The sequence below is a fragment of the Heptranchias perlo genome, chromosome 3, assembly GCF_035084215.1.
Source record: "Heptranchias perlo isolate sHepPer1 chromosome 3, sHepPer1.hap1, whole genome shotgun sequence".
NCBI classification, from domain to species: domain Eukaryota; kingdom Metazoa; phylum Chordata; class Chondrichthyes; order Hexanchiformes; family Hexanchidae; genus Heptranchias; species Heptranchias perlo.
The window spans coordinates 132,005,746-132,032,979 of NC_090327.1; the positions used below are offsets into that span (position 1 = coordinate 132,005,746).

At 47.5% G+C, this 27,234-nt stretch overlaps 1 long non-coding RNA gene across 1 annotated transcript in view; it reads left to right on the forward strand.

The window, feature by feature from the left end:
• LOC137307307 (uncharacterized) overlaps positions 1-26,396 on the forward strand; it is a 40,013-nt gene extending 13,617 nt beyond the window's left edge. Inside the window, exon 3 of the long non-coding RNA XR_010959103.1 lies at positions 26,382-26,396. This is a non-coding gene — a long non-coding RNA (uncharacterized lncRNA). The remainder of the gene's footprint in view (positions 1-26,381) is intronic.
• Positions 26,397-27,234: the final 838 nt, after the last annotated feature.

Here is a 27,234-nt window from a genome sequence, read left to right on the forward strand (position 1 = left end):
ACCGCCGCTCACCGACTGGACTCTCGCTCTCTCCGCGCTGTTTTTATCCCCGCTCTGGTCTCGCTCTTTACCGCCGCTCACCGACTGAACTCTCGCTCTCTCCGCGCTGTTTTTATCCCCGCTCTGGTCTCGCTCTTTACCGCCGCTCACCGACTGAACTCTCGCTCTCTCCGCGCTGTTTTTATCCCCGCTCTGGTCTCGCTCTCTCCCGCTGCTCATCGCTCTCAGGTCCACTACCGCTCTGCAGGAAAAGCAAGGCAAAGCAGCACCTCCTTCCCCCACTTCACCACTCCTTACATTTGTCCACCCAGTCCATCACCGGCATCTCCACATCATGTTCTCCTTAGCGCAGAGAAGGTTGATAGAAGATTTGATAGAGCTATTCAAAATCATGAAGGGTCTGGACAGAGTAGATAGAGAGAAACTGTTCCCCTTGACAGAAGGGTCAAGAACCAGAGGACACAGATTTAAGGTGATTGGCAAAAGAACCAAAGGCGACATGAGGAAAAACATTTTTACGTAGCGAGTGGTTAGGATCTGGAATGCACTGCCCGAGGGGGTGGTGGAGGCAGATTCAATCATGGCTTTCAAAAGGGAACTGGATAAGTACTTGAAGGGAAAAAAATTGCAGGGCCACGGTGATAGGGCGGGGGAGTGTGACTAGCTGGATTGCTCTTGCAGAGAGCCGGCACGGACTCGACGGGCCGAAGGGCCTTCTTCCGTGCTATAACTATTCTATGATTCTATGATGCTAAGCTGGGGTTGTTCTCCTTCGAGCAGAGAAGGTTACATCGAGTTGCATCGAAATTACAGTACAGGAACAGGCCATTCAGCCCAACTGGTCTATTCCGGCATTTATGCTCCATGCGAGCCTCCTCCCTCCCTACTTCATCTAACCCTATCAGCATAACATTCTATTCCGTTTTTCCTCATGTGTTTATCCAGCTTCCCTTTAAATGCATCTATGCTATCTGCCTCAACTCCTCCTTGTGGTAGCAAGTTCCACATTCTTACCACTCTTCGGGGAAAGAAGTTTCTCCTAAATTCCCTATTGGATTTATTAGCGACTATTTTATATTCATGATCTCTAGTTTTGGATTCCCCCACAGTGGAAACATTTTCTCTACGTCCAGCCTATCAAACCCTATCATTATCTTAAAGACCTCTATCCTTCTACCCCTTAGCCTTCTCTTTTCGAGAGAAAAGAGCCCCAGCCTGTTCTCCCTTTCCCGATAACTATATCCTCTCAGTTCTGGTATCATCCTTGTGAATTTTTTTTGCTCCCTCTCCAATGCCTCTACATCCTTTCTATAATATGGAGACCAGAACTGTGAGCAACACTCCAAGTGTGGTCTAACCAAGGTTCTATACAAGTTTAACATAACCTCTCTGCTTTTCAATTCTATCCCTCTAGAAATGAACCCCAGTGCTTGATTTGTCTTTTTTTTGGCCTGCATCGCTACTTTAATGATTTGTGATTAAGAGGAGATTTGACAGAGGTGTTCAAAATCACGAACAGTTTTAATAGAGTAAATAAGGAGAAACTGTTTCCATTGGCAGAAGGATCCATAACCAGAGGACACAGATTTAAGGTGATTAGCAAAAGAACCAGAGGCGATGAGGAAACAATTTTTTACGCACCGAGTTGTTATGATCTGGGATGCACTGCCTGAAACTGTGGTGGAAGCAGATTCAATAGTAACTTTCAAAAGGGAATTGGATAAATACATGAAGGGAAAAAAAAATTATAGGCTATGAGGAAAGAGCAGGGGAATGGGACTAATTGGAGAGATCTTTCAAAGAGCCAGCACAGAGACGATGGGCTGAATGGCCCACTCCTGTGCTGTACTATACTACGATACAATGAATTTGCATTTATGTAGTACCTTATTGCATCCTCTGGATGTTTCAAAGCACTTCACAACTAATGAATCATCTTTAAAATGCAGTCTCCATTGTTATGTGGACAAACACATCAGCAAACTTAGATGTAGCAGGATTCTACAAACAGCAAAAGAAATGAATGACCAGATGATCTTTTTTTTTGGTGTTGAGGGTTGAGGGATGAATGTTGGCCAGGGCACTGAGAGAATTCTCTCTTCTCTCCTCTCCTCGCTTCTCTTTTCTTCTCTTCTCTTCCCATCTCCTCTCTTCAAATAGTGGGATCTTTTATGTCCATCAGAACAGGCGGATTGGGCTACAGTTGAATATCGCATCAATCATACTCCTTTCCATTTGAGCAGTCATTGTGTCAATTTGGTTTTCTGCTCTCTGGTATTGTACTGTTTCTTGTTCTAGCCTTAATTTCATGTTCTTCATATTCTATTTCCTTCTTGGTTAAATTCTACTTCTTTTGATGATAATTGCTGTTGTTTTCTGTTTCCTTCCGGCTAAGCTCTGTGTTTAACTTTTATAATGGGAGTACATTAAAAGATTAGTTCATCCATGCAATTCCAAACATTCCAAAAGTATCACGATGGACTTAAAATGTCTAACTATCTTTACCAAGTTCTGCTATTTGTTAGGCCACTGTAGATGCCTGTTCTGCCTCTTTCCACACTGCCTGAGGAAGGGGAAAGCCCCCGAAAGCTTGTGGGATTAAAAATAAAATCGTTGGACTATAACTTGGTGTTGTAAAATTGTTTGCAATTGTTCTGCCTGTAGCAGGATGACTCAGGGCCCGTATACCAGCCGTAGACTGATGAGAGACCTGATCCCCGAATAAGGGTAATGCCCTTTAAGAATCCTCATCTTTAAAAAGTAATTGAGGCAGGAAGGGGAGGGGGGAGGCCTGTCCAGCCAGGTGACAATAAAGGGATGAGGCACAAAAGAAAGTGACAGGAAACTGGAAGGTTTCATGAATGGTGCTGAAATACTTAATGATGAAATTGAAAGGGACCGGGGAATGTTGGTAAACTCAATGTCCAGACAATGCAGAGCAGCAATCAACAAAAGCAATAGAATGTTGAACTATATAGCCAAAACAGAAGCATACAAGTCATAGGACATTGTGATTGAACTGTACAGTGCTCTGGACAGACTACACCTTGAGAACTGGGTCTAGTTCTGGTCATGGAGAAACAAGGGAGATGGTCAAGTGTCGGAGGCTGATTCCTAGACCCTGATATTAACTCGGAGCCGGGAATAGATTGCGGACTGGAAACCCGGAAGAAAGAGTTTCCCGCGGGTCCGACTGAATTGAACGGTGGGACCTGTTTTATAATTTTTCACAAGGTTACCCGTCCAATAGCCAGCTTGATTGACAGGCAGATTGCCTGTCGGGCGGGAAACCAGCCGGGGAACAGATGGAAGGTAAGTCGGAGTTTGAGGGGGGGGCCAATCGTAGGGGGAGGCAGACATCGCCAGGGGAGATTGGGCGTCGGAGATTGCAGGGGGTCGGAGAATGCGGGGGGGGGGGAGGGGGGGTTGGAGATCGTCGGGGGTGGGGGAGATTGCCGGGGTGGGGGGGGCGCGATTGGTTGGAGGTTGCCCGGGGGCGGTGGGGGCAGTCAGTCGGAGATTACCGGGGTGGGGGCAGTCGGGCGGAGGTCGCAGCGGGGGGGGGGGGGGGGGGTGGGGGGGGGGAGTCTGACATCGCGGGGTCTGTTAAGAGGTTAGCTTGGGGGGGCCAGGGGGAAACACTCTTGCTCCACCTGACCCACAAGCAGTGATTAAAATGCACTTACCTCATGGATCTGGCCCTTCTCACCTTTCAGCTGCCGGTAACCCTGTGGCCCGGTAAACCCAGCCTCCATGGGTTAAAAATAAAAATTTCTGTAAAATAGAGGCACACAGCCTCCTTAAAATTTTTACTGACTGACCCCACCCCCCTCAGTTAAACCCGAAAGTGCGAGCGTTAGAGCCGGGTTGCAGTCGCGCTGCAAATTGCTGTTGTTTTATCTTCCCACCCACCCCCAATCCATCCGCTCGAGGGGGTTAAAATCCCCCCTGCAGTGTCAGGGGTCTGAGATATGAGAAAAGATTGGAGAGACTTGAGCTTTTCAGTCTGGAAAGTGAGTAGCTCAATTGCTAAATTTAAATCTGAGATAGATAGTTTTTTGGCAACCAAAGATATTAAGGGATATGGGCCAAAGGCAGGTATATGGAGTTAGATCACAGATCAGCCATGATCTTATCAAATGGCGGAGCAGGCACGAGGGGCCGAATGGCCTACTCCTGTTCCTATATTCCTATGAGTGTCTGAGAGGTGATGTCACAGACATGAAAAATAATTCACATGGGAAAGGTTAATCCCAAAAACATTTTAAATCAAACTGTGAGAGTTGGACAGGAGGACATACTTTAAATTAATAAGGTTCTGTCTACTGCCACCACTATGGTTTCTGGTATTGCCACCGACAGGATGTGGGAGGAGAGTACCCATCCAACCCTTTGTCTGGACTGTGTAATTTGATCCAATCATTGACAGCAGGCTACAGAGTTTGGACAAAGCACAGCGCTGACACTACTGATTTCAGAGAACACACAGCGCTGACACTACTGATTTCAGAGAACACACAGCACTGACACTCCCGAGTTCAGAGAACACACAGCGCTGACACTCCCGAGTTCAGAGAACGCACAGCGCTGACACTCCCGAGTTCAGAGAACACACAGCTCTGACACTCCCGAGTTCAGAGAACACACAGCTCTGACACTCCCGAGTTCAGAGAACACACAGCGCCGACACTCCCGAATTCAGAGAACGCACAGCGCTGACACTCCCGAGTTCAGAGAACACACAGCGCTGACACTCCCGAGTTGAGAGAACACACAGTGCTGACACTCCCGAGTTCAGAGAACGCACAGTGCTGACACTCCCGAGTTCAGAGAACACACAGCGCTGACACTCCCGAATTCAGAGAACGCACAGCGCTGACACTCCCGAGTTCAGAGAACACACAGCGCTGACACTCCCGAGTTCAGAGAACACACAGTGCTGACACTCCCGAGTTCAGAGAACACACAGCGCTGACACTCCCGAGTTCAGAGAACACACAGCTCTGACACTCCCGAGTTCAGAGAACACACAGCACTGACACTCCCGAGTTCAGAGAACACACAGCGCTGACACTCCCGAGTTCAGAGAACACACAGCTCTGACACTCCCGAGTTCAGAGAACGCACAGCACTGACACTCCCGAGTTCAGAGAACACACAGCTCTGACACTCCCGAGTTCAGAGAACGCACAGCGCTGACACTCCCGAGTTCAGAGTACACACAGCACTGACACTCCCGAGTTCAGAGAACGCACAGCGCTGACACTCCCGAGTTCAGAGAACGCACAGCACTGACACTCCCGAGTTCAGAGAACTCACAGTGCTGACACTCCCGAGTTCAGAGAACACACAGCGCTGACACTCCCGAGTTCAGAGAACGCACAGTGCTGACACTCCCGAGTTCAGAGAACGCACAGCACTGACACTCCCGAGTTCAGAGAACGCACAGTGCTGACACTCCCGAGTTCAGAGAACACACAGCGCTGACACTCCCGAGTTCAGAGAACGCACAGTGCTGACACTCCCGAGTTCAGAGAACACACAGCACTGACACTCCCGAGTTCAGAGAACGCACAGTGCTGACACTCCCGAGTTCAGAGAACACACAGCGCTGACACTCCCGAGTTCAGAGAACGCACAGTGCTGACACTCCCGAGTTCAGAGAACACACAGCGCTGACACTCCCGAGTTCAGAGAAGGCACAGCGCTGACACTCCCGAGTTCAGAGAACGCACAGCGCCGACACTCCCGAGTTCAGAGGACGCACAGGGCCGACACTCCCGAGTTCAGAGAACACACAGCGCCGACACGCTTGAGTTCAGAGGACGCACAGGGCCGACACTCCCGAGTTCAGAGGACGCACAGGGCCGACACGCTTGAGTTCAGAGGACGCACAGCACTGACACTCCCAAGTTCAGAGAACACACAGCGCTGACACTCCCGAGTTCAGGGAACGCACAGCGCTGACAGTCCCGGGTTCAGAGAACACACAGCACTGACACTCCCGAGTTCAGAGAACACACAGCGCTGACACTCCCGAGTTCAGGGAACGCACAGCGCCGACACTCCCGAGTTCAGAGAACGCACAGCGCTGACACTCCCGAGTTCAGAGAACACACAGCGCCGACACTCCCGAGTTCAGAGAACACACAGCGCTGACACTCCCGAGTTCAGAGAACGCACAGCACTGACACTCCCGAGTGCAGAGAACACACAGCGCTGACACTCCCGAGTTCAGAGAACACACAGCGCCGACACTCCCGAGTTCAGAGAACACACAGCACTGACACTCCCGAGTTCAGAGAACACACAGCACTGACACTCCCGAGTTCAGAGAACACACAGCGCTGACACTCCCGAGTTCAGAGAACACACAGCACTGACACTCCCGAGTTCAGAGAACACACAGCACTGACACTCCCGAGTTCAGAGAACACACAGCGCTGACACTCCCGAGTTCAGAGAACACACAGCGCTGACACTCCCGAGTTCAGAGAACGCACAGCACTGACACTCCCGAGTTCAGAGAACACACAGCGCTGACACTCCCGAGTTCAGAGAACACACAGCGCCGACACTCCCGAGTTCAGAGAACACACAGCGCTGACACTCCCGAGTTCAGAGAACGCACAGCACTGACACTCCCGAGTGCAGAGAACACACAGCGCTGACACTCCCGAGTTCAGAGAACACACAGCGCCGACACTCCCGAGTTCAGAGAACACACAGCACTGACACTCCCGAGTTCAGAGAACACACAGCACTGACACTCCCGAGTTCAGAGAACACACAGCGCTGACACTCCCGAGTTCAGAGAACACACAGCACTGACACTCCCGAGTTCAGAGAACACACAGCGCTGACACTCCCGAGTTCAGAGAACACTGGTGACCTAAAATGCACTTGTGCGATTGGTGGCCTAAAATGCGCATGCACTCGTCCCTTGCACTGGTCACAGTGAAATAATAAAAGGTAACTTTCGGACTGATATCCGGAGATTGTTCTTCACGTGAGTGACCACCATTTGGACTGGGCTTCAGGCAGAATGGTGGAAGCAAAAATCCTGGAGTCATTTAAGAAACAATTAGATGCAACAAAGAGGATGTATTATGTCGGTAATATCTGTAAGTATCTTGCGATCTTGTGAATTGAAAACCCATTTTACCAGTTGTGTCTGATGCCATTTTGACCCAGCAAGCTTTCCTATAAACACTGTCTTACTTGAAGAAACTGGCACAATCAATAATGTTGTTAGTATAACTGTACTACAAAGATTTATTATTAACTCTTACCACACTTAGTAAGTGACACAAAACTCAATTTACTGTTAAAAGCTACTGTATTTAACTACATGTATAATGCTGCAGTTATCAACATTATAACATTCAGTATCAACGATCACAATAAAAGTGTACTTAGTATAGTTGACATAGTCTGAATCCTGTAATGTCACAGCATTAGACAGGTTTGACCCAGTGCTAATATTAAAATTTAGTTTTCAAGGTTATAGCACATACTTGGCAAAGTTCAAAGTAGCACTTGTATCATAAAATCACAGAAACATAGAAAATTTACAGCACACAAGGAGGCCATTCGGCCCATTGTGTCCACGCCGGACGAAAATGAGCCACCAGGCTAATCCCACTTTCCAGCACTTGGTCCATAGCCTTGTAGGTTACGGCACATCAGGTACATATCCAGATACTTTTTAAATGTGTTGAGAGTTTCTGCCTCTACCACCCTTTCAGGCAGTGAGTTCCAGACCCCACCACCCTCTGGGTGAGAAAAATTTTCCTCAGCTCCCCTCTAATCATTCTAGCAATCACTTTAAATCTATGCCCCCTGGTTATTGACCTCTCTGCTAAGGGAAATAGGTCCTTCCTATTCACTCTATCTAGGCCCCTCATAATTTTATACACCTCAATTAAATCTCCCCTCAGCCTCCTCTGTTCCAAAGAAAACTACCCCAGCCTATCCAATCTTTCCTCATAGCTAAAATTCTCCGGTCCTGACAACATCCACGTAAATCTCCTCTGTACCCTCTCTGGTGCAATCACATCTCTCCAGTAGTGTGGTGACCAGAACTGTGCGCAGTACTCTAGCTGTGGTCTAACTAGTGTTTTATACAGTTCTAACATAACCTCCCTGCTCTTATATTCTATGCCTCGGCTAATAAAGGAAAGTATCCCGTGTGCCTTCTTAACCTGTCCTACTACCTTCAGGGATCTGTAGACATGCACTCCAAGGTCCCTCACTTCCTCTACACCTCTCAGTATCCTCCCATTTATTGTGTACTCCCTTGCCTTGTTTGCCCTCCCCAAATGCATTACCTCACACTTCTCCGGATTGAATTCCAATTGCCACTATTCTGCCCACCTGACCAGTCCATTGATATCTTCCTGCAGTCTACAGCTTTCCTCCTCACTATCAACCACATGGCCAATTTTTGTATCATCTGCAAGCTTCTTAATCATGCCCCCTACATTTAAGTCCAAATCATTAATACATACCACAAAAAGCAAGGGACCTAGTACTGAGCCCTGCGGAACCCCACTGGAAACGGCCTTCCAGTCACAAAAACACTCATCGACCATTACCCTTTGCTTCTTGCCACTGAGCTAATTTTGGATCCAACTTGCCACTTTTCCTTGGATTCCAAGGGCTTGTACTTTTTTGACCATTCTGCCATGTGGGACCTTGTCAAAAGCCTTGTTAAAATCCATGTAGACTACATCAAATGTGCTATCCTCATCGACCCTCCTTGTTACCTCCTCAAAAAATTCAATCAAGTTAGTCAGACATGACCTTCCCGTAACAAATCCACGCTGACTGTCCTTGATTACTCCGTGTCTTTCTAAGTGATGGTTTATCCTGTCCCTCAGAATTGATTCCAATAATTTGTCCACCACCAAGGTTAGACTGACTGGCCTGTAATTACTCGGTCTATCCCTCTCTCCCTTTTTAAACAATGGCACAATGTTAGCAGTCCTCCAATCCTCCGGCACCACACCTGTATCCAGGAAGGATTGGAAAATGATGGTCAGAACCTCGGCTATTTCCTCCCTTGCTTCTTTTAACAGCCTGGGATACATTTCATCCGGGCCTGGTGATTTATCTACTTTCAAAGATGCTAATCCCCTTAATACTTCCTCTCTCACTATGCCTATCTCATCCAATATTTCACACTCCTCCTCCTTAACTACACTGTCTGTATCGTCCCTCTCTTTTGTGTCCCTCTCTTATGCTTACAGGTTAGGTCTCTAACTTTGATTTTAAAGCATAAAAAGATATGAACTGTTTTGTGTCGTAGTGGATTAGCTGAGTGCTAACCAGTTCAGTTGGTTTTGATGATGTGCTGATTCCCGTTTTGTTAAATCATCTTTTATCATCTTCCTACTTTGCCTCCATCTTCACTTCCAAGTTCTTCACCCACAAAATTTTCTGAAAAGTCTTCCAAATAGCTGTCTGAAAAATAAATTTGCCAAACTTTCTTCTATCCTGATTTAGGTTTATAACTGTTACCTTTTTAGGTTCTGTGCTAGATAGTCTACTCAGATTCAGCATTATTGATCAATCCTGTTAACAGATTTAATGTCCCCTACGAAATTAAGAAATATCTAATTAAACAATAGTGAGACCCGGAGGTACCTTTGACCCTTGTACTCAAACATACTGGAATTGATCACATACTGCCATGTGATTCTCCTCGTCTTTGGTAGGTGAATAGAAACATAGAAATATAGAAAATAGGAGCAGTAGTAGGCCATTCGGCCCTTCGAGCCTGCTCTGCCATTCAATATGATCGTGGCTGATCCTCTATCTCAATACCATATTCCTGCTCTCTCCCCATACCCCTTGATGCCTTTTGTGTCTCGAAATCTATCTAGCTCCTTCTTAAATATATTCAGTGACTTGGCCTCCACAGCCTTCAGTGGTGGAGAATTCCATAGGTTCACCACCCTCTGAGTGACAAAATTTCTCCTCATCTCAGTCCTAAATGTCCTACCCCATATCCTGAGACTGTGACCCCTCGTTCTAGACCCACCCATCCAGCGGAAACATCCTCCCTGCATCCAGTCTGTCTAGCCCTGTCAGAATTTTATATGTTTCGATGAGATCCCCTCTCACTCTTCTAAACTCTAGTGAATATAGGCCTAGTCGACCCAATCTCTCCTCATACGACAGTCCTGCCATCCCAGGAATCAGTCTGGTGAACCTTCGCTGCACTCCCTCTATGGCAAGTATATCTTTTCTTAGGTAAGGAGATCAAAACTGAGAGCGCTGTTGAGCTCACCGTTATTTTGCAAGCAATATCTGCCCCATTTATTTAAATTAGTGTCCATCGCGTCTTGTAGGAGCCGTTCTCGGTTTTCGAACGCCCCAGCACTTCACGTGTCACGCGCTGAACTTCCGCAGAACAAAGTGGCGCTAACCGGCAGGAAGGCCCGTATACTCAGCTGAATGTGGATCAGGAGTGCTCCTCCCGACCCCACAATAAAAAATCGCGGGCTGCTCCCCCGCAACCCCCACCCCCCCATAACCGATTGCGTCCCCCCCACCCCCGACCTGGCTACCGATCGCTTCCCCCGGCCGCCAATCGCTCCCGTCCGGTCCGAGGCACAAGTGCCCGCCTTTTCTCTCTTACCTGAGGGCCACTGTGATGCTAGCACCGGTCTAATCTTGAATTATAATTTTCCGACAGCTCACCAGCTCCGTGGAAATGAGGCCTGAGGTCCAATATCAGAGGCACCTCATAGCTTCAGGTTCTGAGAGCCCAAAAAATGGGTGCAATCGAAATTCTAGGCCTATTATTGTATTCTATAAAAAGGCCAGATTTCATAGTTTTACCACAGCAGCGATAGAAGTGAATAGTGTAAGAACATATAACATAAGGAATAGGAGCAGGAGCAGGCCTTACAGCCCCTCGAGCCTCCTCCGCCATTCAGTAAGGTCATGGCTTATCTCCAACCTGAACTCCTCTTTCTCGCCCGATCCCCATATCCCTTGATTCCCTTAGAGTCCAAAAATCTATCCATCACGTAGCAGAGTTTTTATCAACACAGCATGGTGCATTAACCACTGTTGGCTATCTCATAGTGAACTAAGAGCTGAAGGAGAAATCTGCCAGCAGGTATAGAGTGTGTAGATGGCACATGACTCATGGCAGGTACTACCCCAGGTATTACGTTTACTGCAACATAAGCACCTATTTGGGTACACTGGAGGAACAGTATATCAAAAGGCACAGACTCAGTAAGGAGGCTAAGCTTTTTGTTATACTTCAAAATAAACTTTAATCATAAAATTTGTAAAGGTACATACAATGCAATTCAAGTCATGCTTCAAACAATACAATACAGGTCATACAATTTGTATTGGTACATACAGTACAATTCAACAGTCCCAGTACAATCATTACAGTTACGCACCATACATTGTACATACAGTTCATGGCACCCTAGGGTGCCTCATTGCATTACAGTCGTTACAGGTTACAGATATAATACACTGTGTTACATTCATTTTTCATTTTACCATTTGGGCCATGAAGACCTCTCGTGACAGTTAACCTTCTGTCATACACTACTAGTGGCAGTGAAAGACACCACTGCCCTTAACCTTTATTGTAAACAATTTTACAACACCAAGTTATAGTCCAACGATTTTATTTTTAATCCCACTTAAAAATAAAGGTATTAAAAAGGGATTAAAAATAAAATCGTTGGACTATAACTTGGTGTTGTAAAATTGTTTACAATTGTTAACCCCAGTCCATCACCGGCATCTCCACATCTTAACCTTTATGCCACAGGGACTTTCCAGGTACCTATAGGGGGCACCGCAGGCAGCAGCCAATTGATTTGTTCTGGCATTGGCCATCTAAATCTTCCTTTTCTGCGCAATCAAAGAACAACAGACTTCAATATGTGTTAAAAATGAAAGCATATTAATTTGTGAATGATATTTAAATGCAAATTGTGTTTGAATGCATTTGGTGTAAGTCTTCAAAGCACTTGCCCCAGCGATTGGCACACTTTTGCATATTGATAATAAAACTGCCCTACTTCCAAATGTTTCCTTAGATCAGGGAGTGGCAGTGGTTAATGACCACTGAGATAACCACTGCCTATGATTCAGAAGACGTGCCAATTGATCATGCACATAAATCAGGGCCGGTAGAGCCCTGGGCTCATTGCTTTGAGATGATGTCTACAATCACTTGTGCAGGGCTAAGTGTGATCCAGAGGAACCACTGACATGACTGTCACTTGACTGCTCCTGTGCTTCTCCATGCATGCCGCTGTTGGAGGTCATCTCTTCATTACAACACTGCTCCATCTTGGCATGTAACCTTGGGCCTTTTTGAGGTTTCTAAATCCCTTTGTGATATTTGTCTGTAAGCATTCTCAAAGTGTGTTGAGGTTGGTCTCAGCAGCTCTGTGGATTTTGGACTCAGAAGTATCTATAGCAGCAGTGGGAGCATTTCTCTAGAGCTTCATCTATGGCCTGCATTACTGCATCACACTAATACAGTTGTCACTGGTGTTGCCACTTGCACAATATCAGATTACAGTGCAGACAATGGTTTGTCCATCTCTTGCACTGCCATAGATTTGGAGCCAAGTACCTGCTCAATAAAGTCCATGTGTTGTGACATCCTCTGTTAGAATGTGAGCCTATTAAGGGGCATTCAGCATGCTGGACCAATTCTGTACCTGCTGGTGCCTTTGGTAAACCATCAGTACTGGTGAACTGTGATTCATCCCATGCTGCTTCATCCTCATCACTAAATAATGTGTTAATATCTGGATGTAAAATTACCCCTTCAATCAGTAATGTCCAAAACAAGACTTGTAGATTTCTTTGATTGGGCCCATGAAACTTCTGTCCGTTTCTGACTTCAGAACCAACAAGCTGATTAAAGCTTCCAGCCCATTGGGCTGGAAAAGGCTGTTCATTGATCGGTGGATTTTGACCAGTCGAGAAGTGTCCTTTACCAGTCTTCCAAGTCCTCCAATTTTGAAGGGAAAAAATTTGCAGGGCTACGGGGAAAAGAGTGAGGGAATGGGACTAATTGGATAGCTTTTACATAGAGCTGGCATGGGCTCGATGGGCTAAATGGCCTCCTTCTGTACTGTAACCATTCTATGGTGCATTCTCTTCTGCTGCCTGTGTTGTTTTACTCTTGTCCAGGTGAGCTTCATCATCCAGCATCCATGAATCCAATATTGTCACAATGTCATCTGTGGAATGTTCTGAAGGTTTTTATTCTCTGCAGTAACTATAGTTTTGACAGTGGCAAATTGTGCCTGATAATCTCTGATTTCATAGCATTTTTTTTTATTCGTTCATGGGATGTGGGCGTCGCTGGCAAAGCCAGCATTTATTGCCCATCCCTAATTGCCCTTGAGAAGGTTGTGGTGAACTGCCTTCATGAACCGCTGCAGTCCGTGTGGTGAAGGTTCTCCCATTGTGGTGTTAGGGAGTTCCAGGATTTTGACCCAGTGACAATGAAGGAACGGCGATATATTTCCAAGTCGGGATGGTGTGTGACTTGGAGGGGAACGTGCAGGTGATGTTGTTCCCATGTGTCTGCTGTCCTTGTCCTTCTAGGTGGTAGAGGTTGAGGGTTTGGGAGGTGCTGTTGAAGCAGCCTTGGCGAGTTGCTGCAGTGCATCCTGTGGATGGTACATATTGCAGCCGGTGGTGAAGGGAGTGAATGTTTAGGCTGTTGGATGGGGTGCCAATCAAGTGGGCTGCTTTGTCCTTGATGGTGTCAAGCTTCTTGAGTGTTGTTGGAGCTGCACTCATCCAGGCAAGTGGAGAGTATTCCATCACACTCCTGACTTGTGCCTTGTAGATGGTGGAAAGGCTTTGGGTAGTCAGGAGGTGAGTCACTCACCGCAGAATACCCAGCCTCTGACCTGCTCTTGTAGCCACAGTATTATGTGGCTGGTCCAGTTAAGTTTCTGGTCAATGGTGACCCCCAGGATGTTGATGATGGGGGATTCGGCAATGTTAATGCCGTTGAATGTCAAGGGGAGGTGGTTAGATTCTCTCTTGTTGGAGATGATCATTGCCTGGCACTTGTCTGGCACGAAATTTACTTGCCACTTATCAGCCCAAGCCTGGATGTTGTCCAGGTCTTGCTGCATGCGGGCACGGACTGCTTCATTATCTGAGGGGTTGCGAATGGAACTGAACACTGTGCAATCATCAGCAAACATCCCCATTTCTGACATTATGATAGAGGGAAGGTCATTGATGAAGCAGCTGAAGATGGTTGGGCCTAGGACACTGCCCTGAGGAACTCCTGCAGCAATGTCCTGGGGCTGAGATGATTGGCCTCCAACAACCACTACCATCTTCCTTTGTGCTAGGTGTGATTCCAGCCACTGGAGTGTTTGCCCCTGATTCCCATTGACTATAATTTTACTAGGGCTCCTTGGTACCACACTCGGTCAAATGCTGCCTTGATGTCAAGGGCAGTCACTCTCACCTCACCTCTGGAATTCAGCTCTTTTGTCCATGTTTGGACCAAGGCTGTAATGAGGTCTGGAGCCTGGCAGAACCCAAACTGAGCATCGGTGAGCAGGTTATTGGTGAGTAAGTGCTGCTTGATAGCACTGTTGACGACACCTTCCATCACTTTGCTGATGATTGAGAGTAGACTGATGGGGCGGTAATTGGCCGGTTTGGATTTGTCCTGCTTTTTGTGGACAGGACATACCTGGGCAATTTTCCACATTGTCGAGTAGATGCCAGTGTTGTAGCTGTACTGGAACAGTTTGGCTAGAGGCACGGCTACTTCTGGAGCACAAGTCTTCAGCACTACGGCCGGGATGTTGTCGGGGCCCATAGCCTTTTTTGTATCCAGTGCACTCAACCGTTTCTTGATATCATGTGGAGTGAATCGAATTGACTGAAGACTGGTTTCTGTGATGGTGGGGATATCGGGAGGAGGCCGAGATGGATCATCCGCTCGGCACTTCTAGCTGAAGATGGTTGTAAACGCTTCAGCCTTGTCTTTTGCACTCATATGTTGAACTCTGGCATCATTGAAGATGGGGATGTTTGCAGAGCCGTCTCCTCCCGTTAGTTGTACAATTGTCCACCGCCATTCAAGACTGGATGTGGCAGGACTGCAGAGCTTTGATCTGATCCGTTGGTTGTGGAATCGTTTAATTCTGTCTATAGCATGTTGCTTCCACTGTTTAGCATGCATGTAGTCCTAAGTTGTAGCTTCACCGGGTTGGCGCCTCATTTTTGGGCATGCCTGGTGTAAGGGGTTTCTTTTTTTACTGTTTCTCGGGCTTATAATAGGTCAGCCAGTTATGTTTTCCTGAGCTGCCCTGCCCGCAGTGCGGTTGCGAATCGCTTACCCCTTCCTGATTCTGAGCTGAGGACTTATCGAGTGGTAACAAAGACAGACAAACAGACCAGTGGATTGCTACAAGGAAAACCAATGTTTATTAATAAGAAAACTAAAACTACAAGGTAAACAGTATAATACAGAAGATAAAGAAATCGCTATGGATGTAATACAGTCTTACACTTATCGGGTTGAAAGAAATGGACACATCGAGGGAAAATTCTAAAATCACAAGTTTAGCGGCCAGAAAATTAATGCTCACCGGTTAAACAGATGAAAAGGCCTGGCCTCCTGCTGCGTTTGCGAGGTTTTTCTGGATGGCCTTCCTTCTCAAGTCTGAGCTAGTGAGCAGCAGGACCCCGGCCACCAGGCGAAGAGAGCAGAGAGAGGGAGATACTGGGCAGCCCCAGTTATACCCTCTTGGTAACAGGTTTTTTTCATACCTCATCAGCTTGCTTCATTGTTTGATTTAAGCACGAAACGTAAGACAAAGGACCTCATTTCTGGCCCATTTACATTAATGGCCAATTCCTGTATTTCTGAGTTCCATAACTGCTTTAAGACAAAGGACCTAATTTCTGGCCCATTTACATTAATGGCCGGTTCCTGTATCGATCTGTTCGCTAACTGTTTTACCATTGTTCCGAATGTACCTTGATGGTTCACCTTTTGTCCTGCGATCACTTCCTGCTCAAATTTTGATGTGTTGGCCGGCCATGTTGATAGCTTGCCTCAGGGCTAGAATGCAGCTGCATTGTTTAAAGAAACCTGTCTGAAACACGAAGCCTGCCGAGTTGTTGAGAATGCAATTTCAAATCTGCCGGTCCTCGGCCATGTGTCTGACTGCAGCCATTTTGAGAGACCTTGGATTTTTTAAAACAGTCACACCAGGGTTTCTTTAATAACTCCAATAAATCTTCGGGGTGGGGGGAACATGTGAAATTTTGCGAATCCCTTCACTCCCCCCTGTGGATACTTAAACTTGCTTGAAGTGTCCATGCAAGGTGAGCAAAGATTTCTGACCGTCGCAAACAACCTTCCCCTTTATTTACCTATCCCTAATCCCTCGACACATGCATTCCCTTACTTGGAGAGAACCCCAGTGTATGGCAGGCATTCGGATAGAAAACAAGGTTGAATTACAACAATCCCAGCACGGAGGGGTCCAAATACCCCTGCACCACTTGGGATGAAACAGTATTTTGCATACTATACAACACAACAATGAACAATCTTTATTCAAAATAACATCAAAACGTAAACTTACTTTATTGAAAACAACAAACGGAAAGGACCATCTTTATTAAAATAATGAAGCAGGCTGCCATCACTCGCAAGGGATGCGTCCCCGAACTCACGCGGGTGTTTCGTCTACCCGAGCATACTGGTCCTTCCATACCCTTTGTGTTCTAACTACTACCTCGAGACCCCTATTCCTACACTGGACGCAAACCAGGTAGAGGACGATCCCGAGCTGACAGATTACTAGCACGTGTGATGCCAGACGAATCCAGGAGGGGACCTCTATATTCTCAAAGATGTCCCACCAGGGTGGGGTCGTAATACTCAGAATATCGGCCCCTATCTGGACAGTCTTCTGTTCCAGCGTGTAAAAGTGTTTTTGGGAAACCCCTACTGCTTTTAATAATTTAACGAGGTGTTCTGGGAGAGGGGGGATCTGGTAGCCAAAGTGGGCTACATACTTTTGGAGGTTGGTGACATTCTCTTTCACAGTGAGGTGAACAGTGGATGGTTCAGGGATGGGGACAATTCGTGTCTGTGCCACTTGAACTTCTGCCTCGGGTTTAAAGCAGAAACTGCTGTCACTCACCGTGCACCAGCTGTGCTGACCATGCTGGTAGTGAGATGCTGCTGTGGTGACACAATATGTCCCACCTCCTATATACGCCACCTGTGGGGGAACATGGCCTTGTGCCATGGCTTCCATGGTGCAGTTTATAGGCTTCGCGTCAGCAGCTCTGAACCCGCACTGCGGTTTTGAATAGGCGTTCAAGTGCTGGGGACACAGGATTATGTGTGATCCCCGGCTCTGGCACCCCGAGAGGTCAGTACCAGTCATACCATGCTCCCACTTTATGACGTAGGGCGGGACCGCTGTGAAACGAAAGTGTGCACCCCCCTGAATGACACCAATGTTCTCCACCCTGTACACCGGCTTAAATTGCGGTTTTAAACCATTAATCTGGGTCTGCAGCTCGATGTCATCTCAGCTGTTGATGACAGGAGACCCCGTGTTAAAACCAGTTAAGACATCGTTAAAAACACCCCTTCTTTGTCTCCCAATCCCGTCCAAAAGCTCGTGGGTGTTTAGTCTGGTTCCGTAACCATCTGAAAAATCAAACTGATAAAATTTAACATCTGGCCGGGCCCCATACAGGCTGCCTGGCTCGGGTGAAGTGTGAGCGGGTCCCTCGACCTCGGCTCACGTAGACAACACTGGAACGGTTCCATCTTAAAATTACATTACGGTTCCACACCTTATAATAAACCTATACATCTTAACTTAAAACTACAAACTTAACTGCTAAAGTTATATACATCCGCCGCCCGTCTCCGAGCGGCCAGCTCAAATTCTGTCAGGACTGCTGCAGGCTGCTCCCTGCGGCGTGGCTGTACTGACCTTTACTTCCGGTCCCTCACAGCCCGCGACTGCTGGCTGAGGACCTTTGTCTTTCGACTTAACTTTAACGCGGGAGGTAGCCCTTTTAAACTGGGGAGCCGGCGACCATGCCTTCCTAGGCTGGGGTGTCCGAGGGGACCTCCTAGGAAGTGCTGTTGGTGGGGCTACCCTGGCGAGCGGACCCTTGCTGTGGGTCGCAGCCCTCGCTGGCTGGGGACTTTTCCCCTGTGGCTCCTCCCTTCCCAAGTCTGAGCTGGGGACAGGCAACCCCTTGCTGCCTGCTGCCTGTTGTGAACAATTTTACAACACCAAGTTATAGTCCAGCAATTTTATTTTAAATTCACAAGCTTTCGGAGGCTTCCTCCTTCCTCAGGTGAATGATGTATCATCACCTACATCATTCACCTGAGGAAGGAGGAAGCCTCCGAAAGATTGTGAATTTAAAATAAAATTGCTGGACTATTTTTTGCATCTGTTTTCACTATGGAGAAGGACAATGTAGACATAGAAATACGGCAGGGGGACTGTGATATACTCGAACATATTAACATCGAGCGGGAGGAGGTATTGGCGGTTTTAGCAGGCCTAAAAATGGATAAATCCCCAGGCCCGGACGAAATGTATCCCAGGCTACTGTGTGAGGCAAAGGAGGAGATTGCGGGGGCTCTGACACATATATTCAGAACCTCTCTGGCCACAGGGGGTGTGCCAGAGGACTGGAGAACCGCTAATGTAATACCATTATTCAAGAAGGGGAGTAGGGAAAAACCGGGGAACTACAGGCCAGTGAGCCTAACATCAGTGGTAGGAAAATTATTGGAAAAAATTCTGAAGGACAAAATTAGTCTCCACTTGGAGAAGCAAGGATTAATCAGGAATAGTCAACATGGCTTTGTCAAGGGAAGATCATGTTTGACTAATTTGATTGAATTTTTTGAGGGGGTGACTAGGCGTGTGGATGAGGGTAACGCAGTGGATGTGGTATACATGGATTTCAGTAAGGCCTTCGATAAAGTCCCCCACAGGAGACTGGTCAAGGAGGTACGAGCCCATGGAATCCAGGGTGCCTTGGCACTTTGGATACAAAACTGGCTTAGTGGCAGAAGGCAGAGGGTGATGGTCGAAGGTTGTTTTTGTGACTGGAAGCCTGTGGCCAGTGGGGTACCACAGGGATCGGTGCTGGGTCCCTTGCTGTTTGTGGTCTACATTAATGACTTGGATATGAATGTAAAAGGTATGATCAGTAAGTTCGCTGATGATACAAAAATTGGTAGGGTGGCAAATAGTGAGGAGGATAGCCTCAGTCTGCAGGACGATATAGATGGGTTGGTCAGATGGGCGGAACAGTGGCAAATGGAATTTAACCCGGAAAAGTGCGAGGTGATGCACTTTGGAGGGACTAACAAGGCAAGGGAATACACAATGAATGGGAGGACCCTAGGCAAGACAGAGGGTCAGAGGGATCTTGGTGTGCAAGTTCACAGATCCCTGAAGGCGGCGGAACAGGTAGATAAGGTGGTAAAGAAGGCATATGGGATACTTGCCTTTATTAGCCGAGGCATAGAATATAAGAGCAAGGAGGTTATGATGGAGCTGTATAAAACACTGGTTAGGCCACAGCTGGAGTACTGTGTGCAGTTCTGGTCGCCACACTACAGGAAGGATGTGATCGCTTTGGAGAGGGTGCAGAGGAGATTCACCAGGATGTTACCAGGGCTGGAGCGCTTCAGCTATGAAGAGAGACTGGGAAGATTGGGTTTGTTTTCCTTGGAGCAGAGGAGGCTGAGGGGGGACATGATTGAGGTGTACAAAATTATGAGGGGCACAGATAGGATGGATACTAAGGAGCTTTTTCCCTTCGTTGAGGGTACTATAACAAGGGGACATAGATTCAAGGTAAAAGGCGGGAGGTTTAGAGGGGATTTGAGAAAGAACTTTTTCACCCAGAGGGTGGTTGGAGTCTGGAACTCACTGCCTGAAAGGGTTGTGGAGGCAGGAACCCTCACAACATTCAAGAAGCATTTGGATGAGCACTTGAAATGCCATAGCATACAAGGCTACGGACCAAATGCTGGAATATGGGATTAGAGTAGACAGGGCTGATGGCCGGCGCAGACACGATGGGCCGAAGGGCCTCTATCCGTGCTGTATGACTCTATGACTCTATAACTTGGTGTTGTAAAATTGTTTACAATTGTCAACCCCAGTCCATCACCGGCATCTCCACATCATGGCTGCCGGAGGCTGAGAGTCTTCCTCTCCAGGTTCAAAACCTGGGTAGGGGGCGGGGCTACCTGCCTCGGGCTCCTCCTCCTCCCCACCTGAGTCCCAGAAGAGAGGGGGAGTGGTTTGGACAGGGGTCTGGGTGACTCCTCCCCTGACTGCACCTGCAGGTGCTGCCTGTGAGCTGGGAGCTGCTGGGAGCTGGGGATTTCTAACCTCGGGTTGGATCCCAGCTGCCTGCTTTTTCACCTCCGCAGTACTGGGAACTGGTAGCTCTTGGACCGCTTCCCTCCTAGCCTTGTCTATGGCTCTTTCCCCTGCGCAGACGGTCAGGCCCAGGAATTTCACCTCCTGCTGGTCGATCTGCACTTTCTTTTCTAGTCATAGCGGGGCATCGTCAGGGGGGGCTGAGGGAGCTACCACACCGGTAGTGGCTGCTATTCTTCCCTGGCTGGCCATAAAAGATCGCATGGCCTCAAAAAATGACTCCATGGCAGCGGGGGCAGTTCCTGTCTCTGCCTCCCCCGTCGCTGCCTTTTGGGCTGGGGCGGTGGGATTCTTTCCCTTAGTATCCTTCCAGGGGTTTTTACAATCTTTCCGCCAGTGGCCGTTCTTCCCGCACCCAAAGCAGTTTAACTAAGCCTGGGCGGGACGATTCCCTTCCTGGTGCCATTCCCTTTTATGCTGGGTCCCTGGTTTAACCTCGTGGACTTTCCCCTTGGGTTGGGGCGTCTCGATACCCCTGATATTTTTAAATGCTATCGTGAGCTGGCGGATCACGGTTTCCTCGGTGGTCTGGGGGCTATGGGGGTCAAACCAGGCCGCAGCTCGTGTTCGAATTTGGGGCAGGCAGTTTGTCATGAGACAGCGGAGCCAGTGGGCTAATTAATCTCTGTTCAGGAGTGTCCGCCCTGGCATTCCCGGGCATGCGCTCCGGTAGACTGGCCACAGCCTGTCTGCGAAAGCCTGTGGGGACTCCCCAGGGAGCTGTACCGTTTTTCCCACCCGGGCGAACGGACTCCCATCATTTAATCCCATGGCCTCCAATATCTCATCCCTTAACTCCTCGTAATCTTTCTGCCCCCTTTTGCACTCATCTGATAAGGTTTGGAGGAGGTCACCCCCCAGAGAAAACAGCAGCATTTTTGCTTGTTCTGCTTCATCGCAGTCATTAACGCACGCTGCCTGCTCTATCTCACGGAAGTGTAGAGAGGGGTCTCCCCTCACTGTAAGCTTAGGGATATGGCTAACCATGGCCCTGAGCTGTGGGGTGCCATGCGGCACTACAAACTGGTTCTGGATGGCCCCTAGGTCCTCGCCATCGGCGGGTGGGCCGTACCTCCGTTGTCGGAGGGGGTACACTGGTCCCAGTCCTGGTCTATCTACCAGGAATTGCTGGGTCTCCCCTAATGCTTCATCCTCCACCCCCCCTTGCTGCCAGACCTCCTGAAAACTCGGGGCTATGGGTGGTGGCCGTGAAGCCTCTGGTTCCCTAACCAGTGTCGTTCTGGGAGCTGCCTGTGGGACTTCCCTGCTTGGGTTGCCGGTAAAATCCGACTGGCCCGCCTTCGGGCTAAGGAGGCATACCATGCCCTTCGCCCTCGCTAAGGCCATACCCAAACGTTCTATTTCTTGCCTGCAGGGGCCATGATCTGCCTCTTCAAACCTCTGGGCGCAGGCCAGCTTATATGCTGCCTTTACCTCGCCTACTTTCTCCTCCTGCTCTTTTAATTCTTGCGTGAGGCTGTGGATCTTATCCATTAACCTAGCCTCACTGCCTCTCGCCTCTCTGACCTGGTATTCCAGGTGTTCCATTCTACCCCTAGTGCTACTTTTGAGCTCAGCGATCTGGTATTCCAGGCGCTCTATCTTTGCCTGGTGGTCCCTTGCCATCTGCGCCCTTTCTTGGCTTATTGCCTGGAGCGCCGCTACCCCTTTCTCTTCCGCTGCTGTCTTTTCCTGCAGCTCTAGGGTCAACTGTTTAATCTTGGCTGCTCGCGCTGCTACAGCACGGTCTAGTACCAAGACCTGCTTTTTAAAACACAAGAGCCAGACCGCCTTCTCAATACCTTTCTTATACTGTTTACTTGCTGTCCACTGGATGGCTGCATCTATGGGACGCTCGGCCTTTAACATATCGGCCACCCACTTTTTCGCGATATTTACCTTGCCGCACACATAGGCAGACAACCTTATCTCCATTGCTGATTCCTCCTCCGCACCACTGTCTGCCTTGTTACACACTTTCGCCTCAGCTCCTGGCTGGCTCGCCATTTCTGTAAGGGGTTTCTTTTTTTTTACTGTTTCTCGGGCTTATAATAGGTCAGCCAGTTATGTTTTCCTGAGCTGCCCTGCCCGCAGTGCGGTTGCGAATCGCTTACCCCTTCCTGATTCTGAGCTGAGGACTTATCGAGTGGTAACAAAGACAGTCAAACAGACCAGTGGATTGGTACAAGGAAAACCAATGTTTATTAATAAGAAAACTAAAACTACAAAGTAAACAGTATAATACAGAAGATAAAAAGAAATCGCTATGGATGTAATACAGTTTTACGCTTAACGGGTTGGAAGAAACGGACACATCGAGGGAAAATTCTAAAATCACAAGTTTAGCAATATCCCCTTTAACCCCCACCCTTACACTTATGCTAGGTTGTCTTGTGGCAGCCAGAAAATTAATGCTCACCGGTGAAAACAGATGAAAAGGCCTGGCCTCTGTGCCTGCTGTTGCCGTCGACATGTGGTTGCGAGGTTTACTGGATGGCCTTCCTTCTTAGGTGCTAGCAGACAGACAGGATAGGGCCAAGAGGCGAAGAGAGAAGAGCAAGAGAGAGATATACTGGGCAGCCCCAGTTATACCCTCTTGGTAACAGGTTTTTTTCATACCTCATCAGCTTGCTTCATTGTTTGATTTAAGCACGAAACGTAAGACAAAGGACCCCATCTCTGGCCCATTTACATTAATGGCCAATTCCTGTATTTCTGAGTTCCATAACTGCTTTAAGACAAAGGACCTAATTTCTGGCCCATTTACATTAATGGCCAGTTCCTGTATCGATCTGTTCGCTAACTGCTTTACCATTGTTCCGAATGTACCTTGATGGTTCACCTTTTGTCCTGCAATCACTTCCTGCTCAAATTTTGATGTGTTGGCCGGCCATGTTGATAGCTTGCCTCAGGGCTGGAATGCAGCTGCATTGTTTAAAGAAACCTGTCTGAAACACGAAGCCTGCTGAGTTGTTGAGAATGCAATTTCAAATCTGCCGGTCCTCGGCCATGTGTCTGACTGCAGCCATTTTGAGAGACCTTGGATTTTTTAAAACAGTCACACCAGGGTTTCTTTAATAACTCCAATAAATCTTCGGGGTGGGGGGAACATGTGAAATTTTGCGAATCCCTTCACTGGTGCTGCTCCTTACATGCTCTTCTACACTCCTCATTGAACCAGGGTTCATCTCCTGCCTTATTGGTAATTGTAGAGTGAGGAATATGCCGGGCCATGAGGTTACAGATTGTGCTGGAATACAATTCTGCTGCTGCTGATGGCCCACAGCGCCTCATGGATGCCCAGTTTTGAGCTGCTAGATCTGTTCTGAATCTATCCCATTTAGCACGGTGGTAGTGCCACTCAACACGTTGGATGGTGTCCTCAGTGCGAAGACGGGACTTTGTCTCCACGAGGACTGTGCGGTGGTCACTCCTACCAATACTGTCATGGACAGATGCATCTGTGACAGGTAGATTGGTGAGGACGAGGTCAAGTAGGTTATTCCCTTGTGTTGGTTCGCTCACCACCTGCCGCAGGCCCAGTCTGGCAGCTATGTCCTTCAGGACTCGGCCAGCTCAGTCAGTAGTGGTGCTACTGAGCCACTCTTGGTGATGGACATTGAAGTCCCCCACCCAGAGAACATTCTGTGCCCTTGCTAACCTCAGTGCTTCCTCCAAGTGGTGCTCAACGTGGAGGAGGACTGATTCATCAGCTGAGGGAGGACGGTAGGTGGTAATCAGGTGGAATCATCGCATGCTGAGGATCTGCAGTGGGAGGAGGGGAGGACTCTGTTACTGGCAACAAATCAAATGTTGGGGCATGCACTGAACTCAAAGCAACAGAGAATTTCAGGTTTAACTTTTTAAAATTTTTTGCACTAGCCATTCTGCTGTTCCCTTCTCAAATAAATTTACACACTGGGTTTAAAACAGTCCCTCACCAATGTGGTTGACACTTAACTGCCCTCTGAAGTGGCCTGGCAAGCCACTCGGTTGTATTAAACCAGTACAGCTCTTTCACTACATGGACTAAAGCGGTTCAAGAAAACGGCTCACCACCACATTCTCAACAGCAGCTAAAGATGGGCATTAAATGCCAGCCCTGTCAAAAATGTCACATCCTGAGAATTACTGAAAAAAGCATGAAGCCCACTCACTGGTCTTGACGTGCGTGTTCATGTGCTTATGCGTGGGCGTGCGTCCAAAAGGTTGGACATAGTTGCCTTAAATGGATCCTTAAATAATTTCCAATAAAGTTCGTAACATTTTTATTTTATTGGGTTTTGCTATAAGGATAAACTTTCCCATTCTACATTTTGTGGTAAAATCGCCATTAAAATTAAAGTACTTTCTGCAATCTTTGAGTTAGTAGGGATTTAGGGGATTACATAGTTCATTGTCAGGGCACTGTAAGGGGTTTCTTTTTTTACTGTTTCTCGGGCTTATAATAGGTCAGCCAGTTATGTTTTTCCTGAGCTGCTCTGCCCGCAGTGCGGTTGCGAATCGCTTACCCCTTCCTGATTCTGAGCTGAGGACTTATCGAGTGGTAACAAAGACAGACAAACAGACCAGTGGATTGGTACAAGGAAAACCAATGTTTATTAATAAGAAAACTAAAACTACAAGGTAAACAGTATAATACAGAAGATAAAGAAATCGCTATGGATGTAATACAGTCTTACACTTATCGGGTTGAAAGAAACGGACACATCGAGGGAAAATTCTAAAATCACAAGTTTAGCAATATCCCTTAACCCCCAACCTTACACTTATGCTAGGTTGTCTTGTGGCAGCCAGAAAATTAATGCTCACCGGTGAAAACAGATGAAAAGGCCTGGCCCCTGTGCCTGCTGTTGCCGTCGACATGTGGTTGCGAGGTTTACTGGATGGCTTCCTTCTTAGTTGCTAGCAGACAGACAGGACAGGGCCAAGAGGCGAAGAGAGAAGAGCAGGCCAGAGATATACTGGGCAGCTCCAGTTATACCCTCTTGGTAACAGGTTTTTTCATACCTTATCAGCTTGCTTCATTGTTTGATTTAAGCACGAAACGTAAGACAAAGGACCCCATCTCTGGCCCATTTACATTATGGCCGTTTCCTGTATCGATCTGTTCGCTAACTGCTTTACCATTGTTCCGAATGTACCTTGATGGTTCACCTTTTGTCCTGCGATCACTTCCTGCTCGAATTTTGATGTGTTGGCCGGCCATGTTGATAGCTTGCCTCAGGGCTAGGATGCAACTGCATTGTTTAAAGAAACCTGTCTGAGACACGAAGCCTGCCAAGCTGTTGAGAATGCAATTTCAAATCTGCCGGTCCTCGGCCATGTGTCTGACTGCAGCCATTTTGAGAGACCTTGGATTTTTTAAAACAGTCACACCAGGGTTTCTTTAATAACTCCAATAAATCTTTGGGGTGGGGGGAACATGTGAAATTTTGCGAATCCCTTCAGCACTCTGAACATTTGTATCTGACTTTTTCTAAGCAATGCGTGTCTGCAAATTCCACGCCTGCTGGATAAATGGGGATTTGCTCGATTTTCATGGGAATAAACATGTTTGTATAGATCAAAGGGTTTATTTCTGGTAGGTAAAGAATAGATGTGAATAATTGACTTATTTGGATCTCTTAATTCCACAATGAAATTTATTCCCACTGGCAGAGTTTTTAGTTTTGTGGTGATGCACAAATCAGCAAAAAATGCTGGATGGACTTCTTTTCCTTTAGAAGAAGGTAAAATCCATCCAAAATGAGCACTGAAAATCATTCCGGTTCTCATCTGTAGGGAAGACATCATTTGATTCTGCACTGTTCATTTACTTTTGTTGCTATTCAATTGCAAGCTATGGGAATTGCTTTCAATGCTCCAATCATACAGGGTTTCATGGAAGAGGAGAAAGAAGAACAAACCAGGGATGGTGCCCGAGGTGGATTAGCTGCACATGCCATTATGCCACCAACCATGTCTACAGGACCGCTCACAGGAGCTAATGGTGATGGAGAAGAACTGCCTCTTCAAGCTCACATTCAGCAGGGAAGCAGTTACAGAGCTGTGCCAGCTGTTGTAAAGAGATCTGTGGCCAGCCTCCAGTATAAAGGATGCTCTGTCATTGGCACTCTAGGTTACCAAGTTCTCAACTTAAACGCTGGTGCCTACTTCCAGACTATCACCTGCAGAAACAACCCATTTCCTGTTCTTTCATCCCCTTTGCCACTGTACAGCAACAGCATCACGATAGGGCACCTCAATTTCCGAAAGTACAAGGGGTCATTGAAAGAATCTATGTGGCCATCCTCCTTAAGAACAATCCAAATGTCTAAGTGAACAGAAGGGAATTCTACTCCCTCAATGTAACCTCCAACACCATATCATGAAGATTAACCCTTGCTTTCCAAGCGATGCTTTCAATTTAAGAAAATCATCCGTGCCAGCCTTCTCTGAAGGTGAAGGAAGTCTACAAGGATGTATCCTCATAGATCTAGGCTACCCTCAACGCCCATGGCTAATGGCACTTTTGTGATTACCATGGACAGAAGCAAGCACAGATGCATAGGACCCATGAAACTACAAGGTTCATTATAAAGCATACTGTTGGCATCTTGAAGCAGTGCTTCAGATTCCTCAATTTATCAGGAACTGTCTCACAGTACAGCACCATCAGGGTCCTCAAGATCATTGTTCTTTGCTGCAAACTGCAAAACTTTGCAATTCAGAGAGGCCTAGCTGTGGA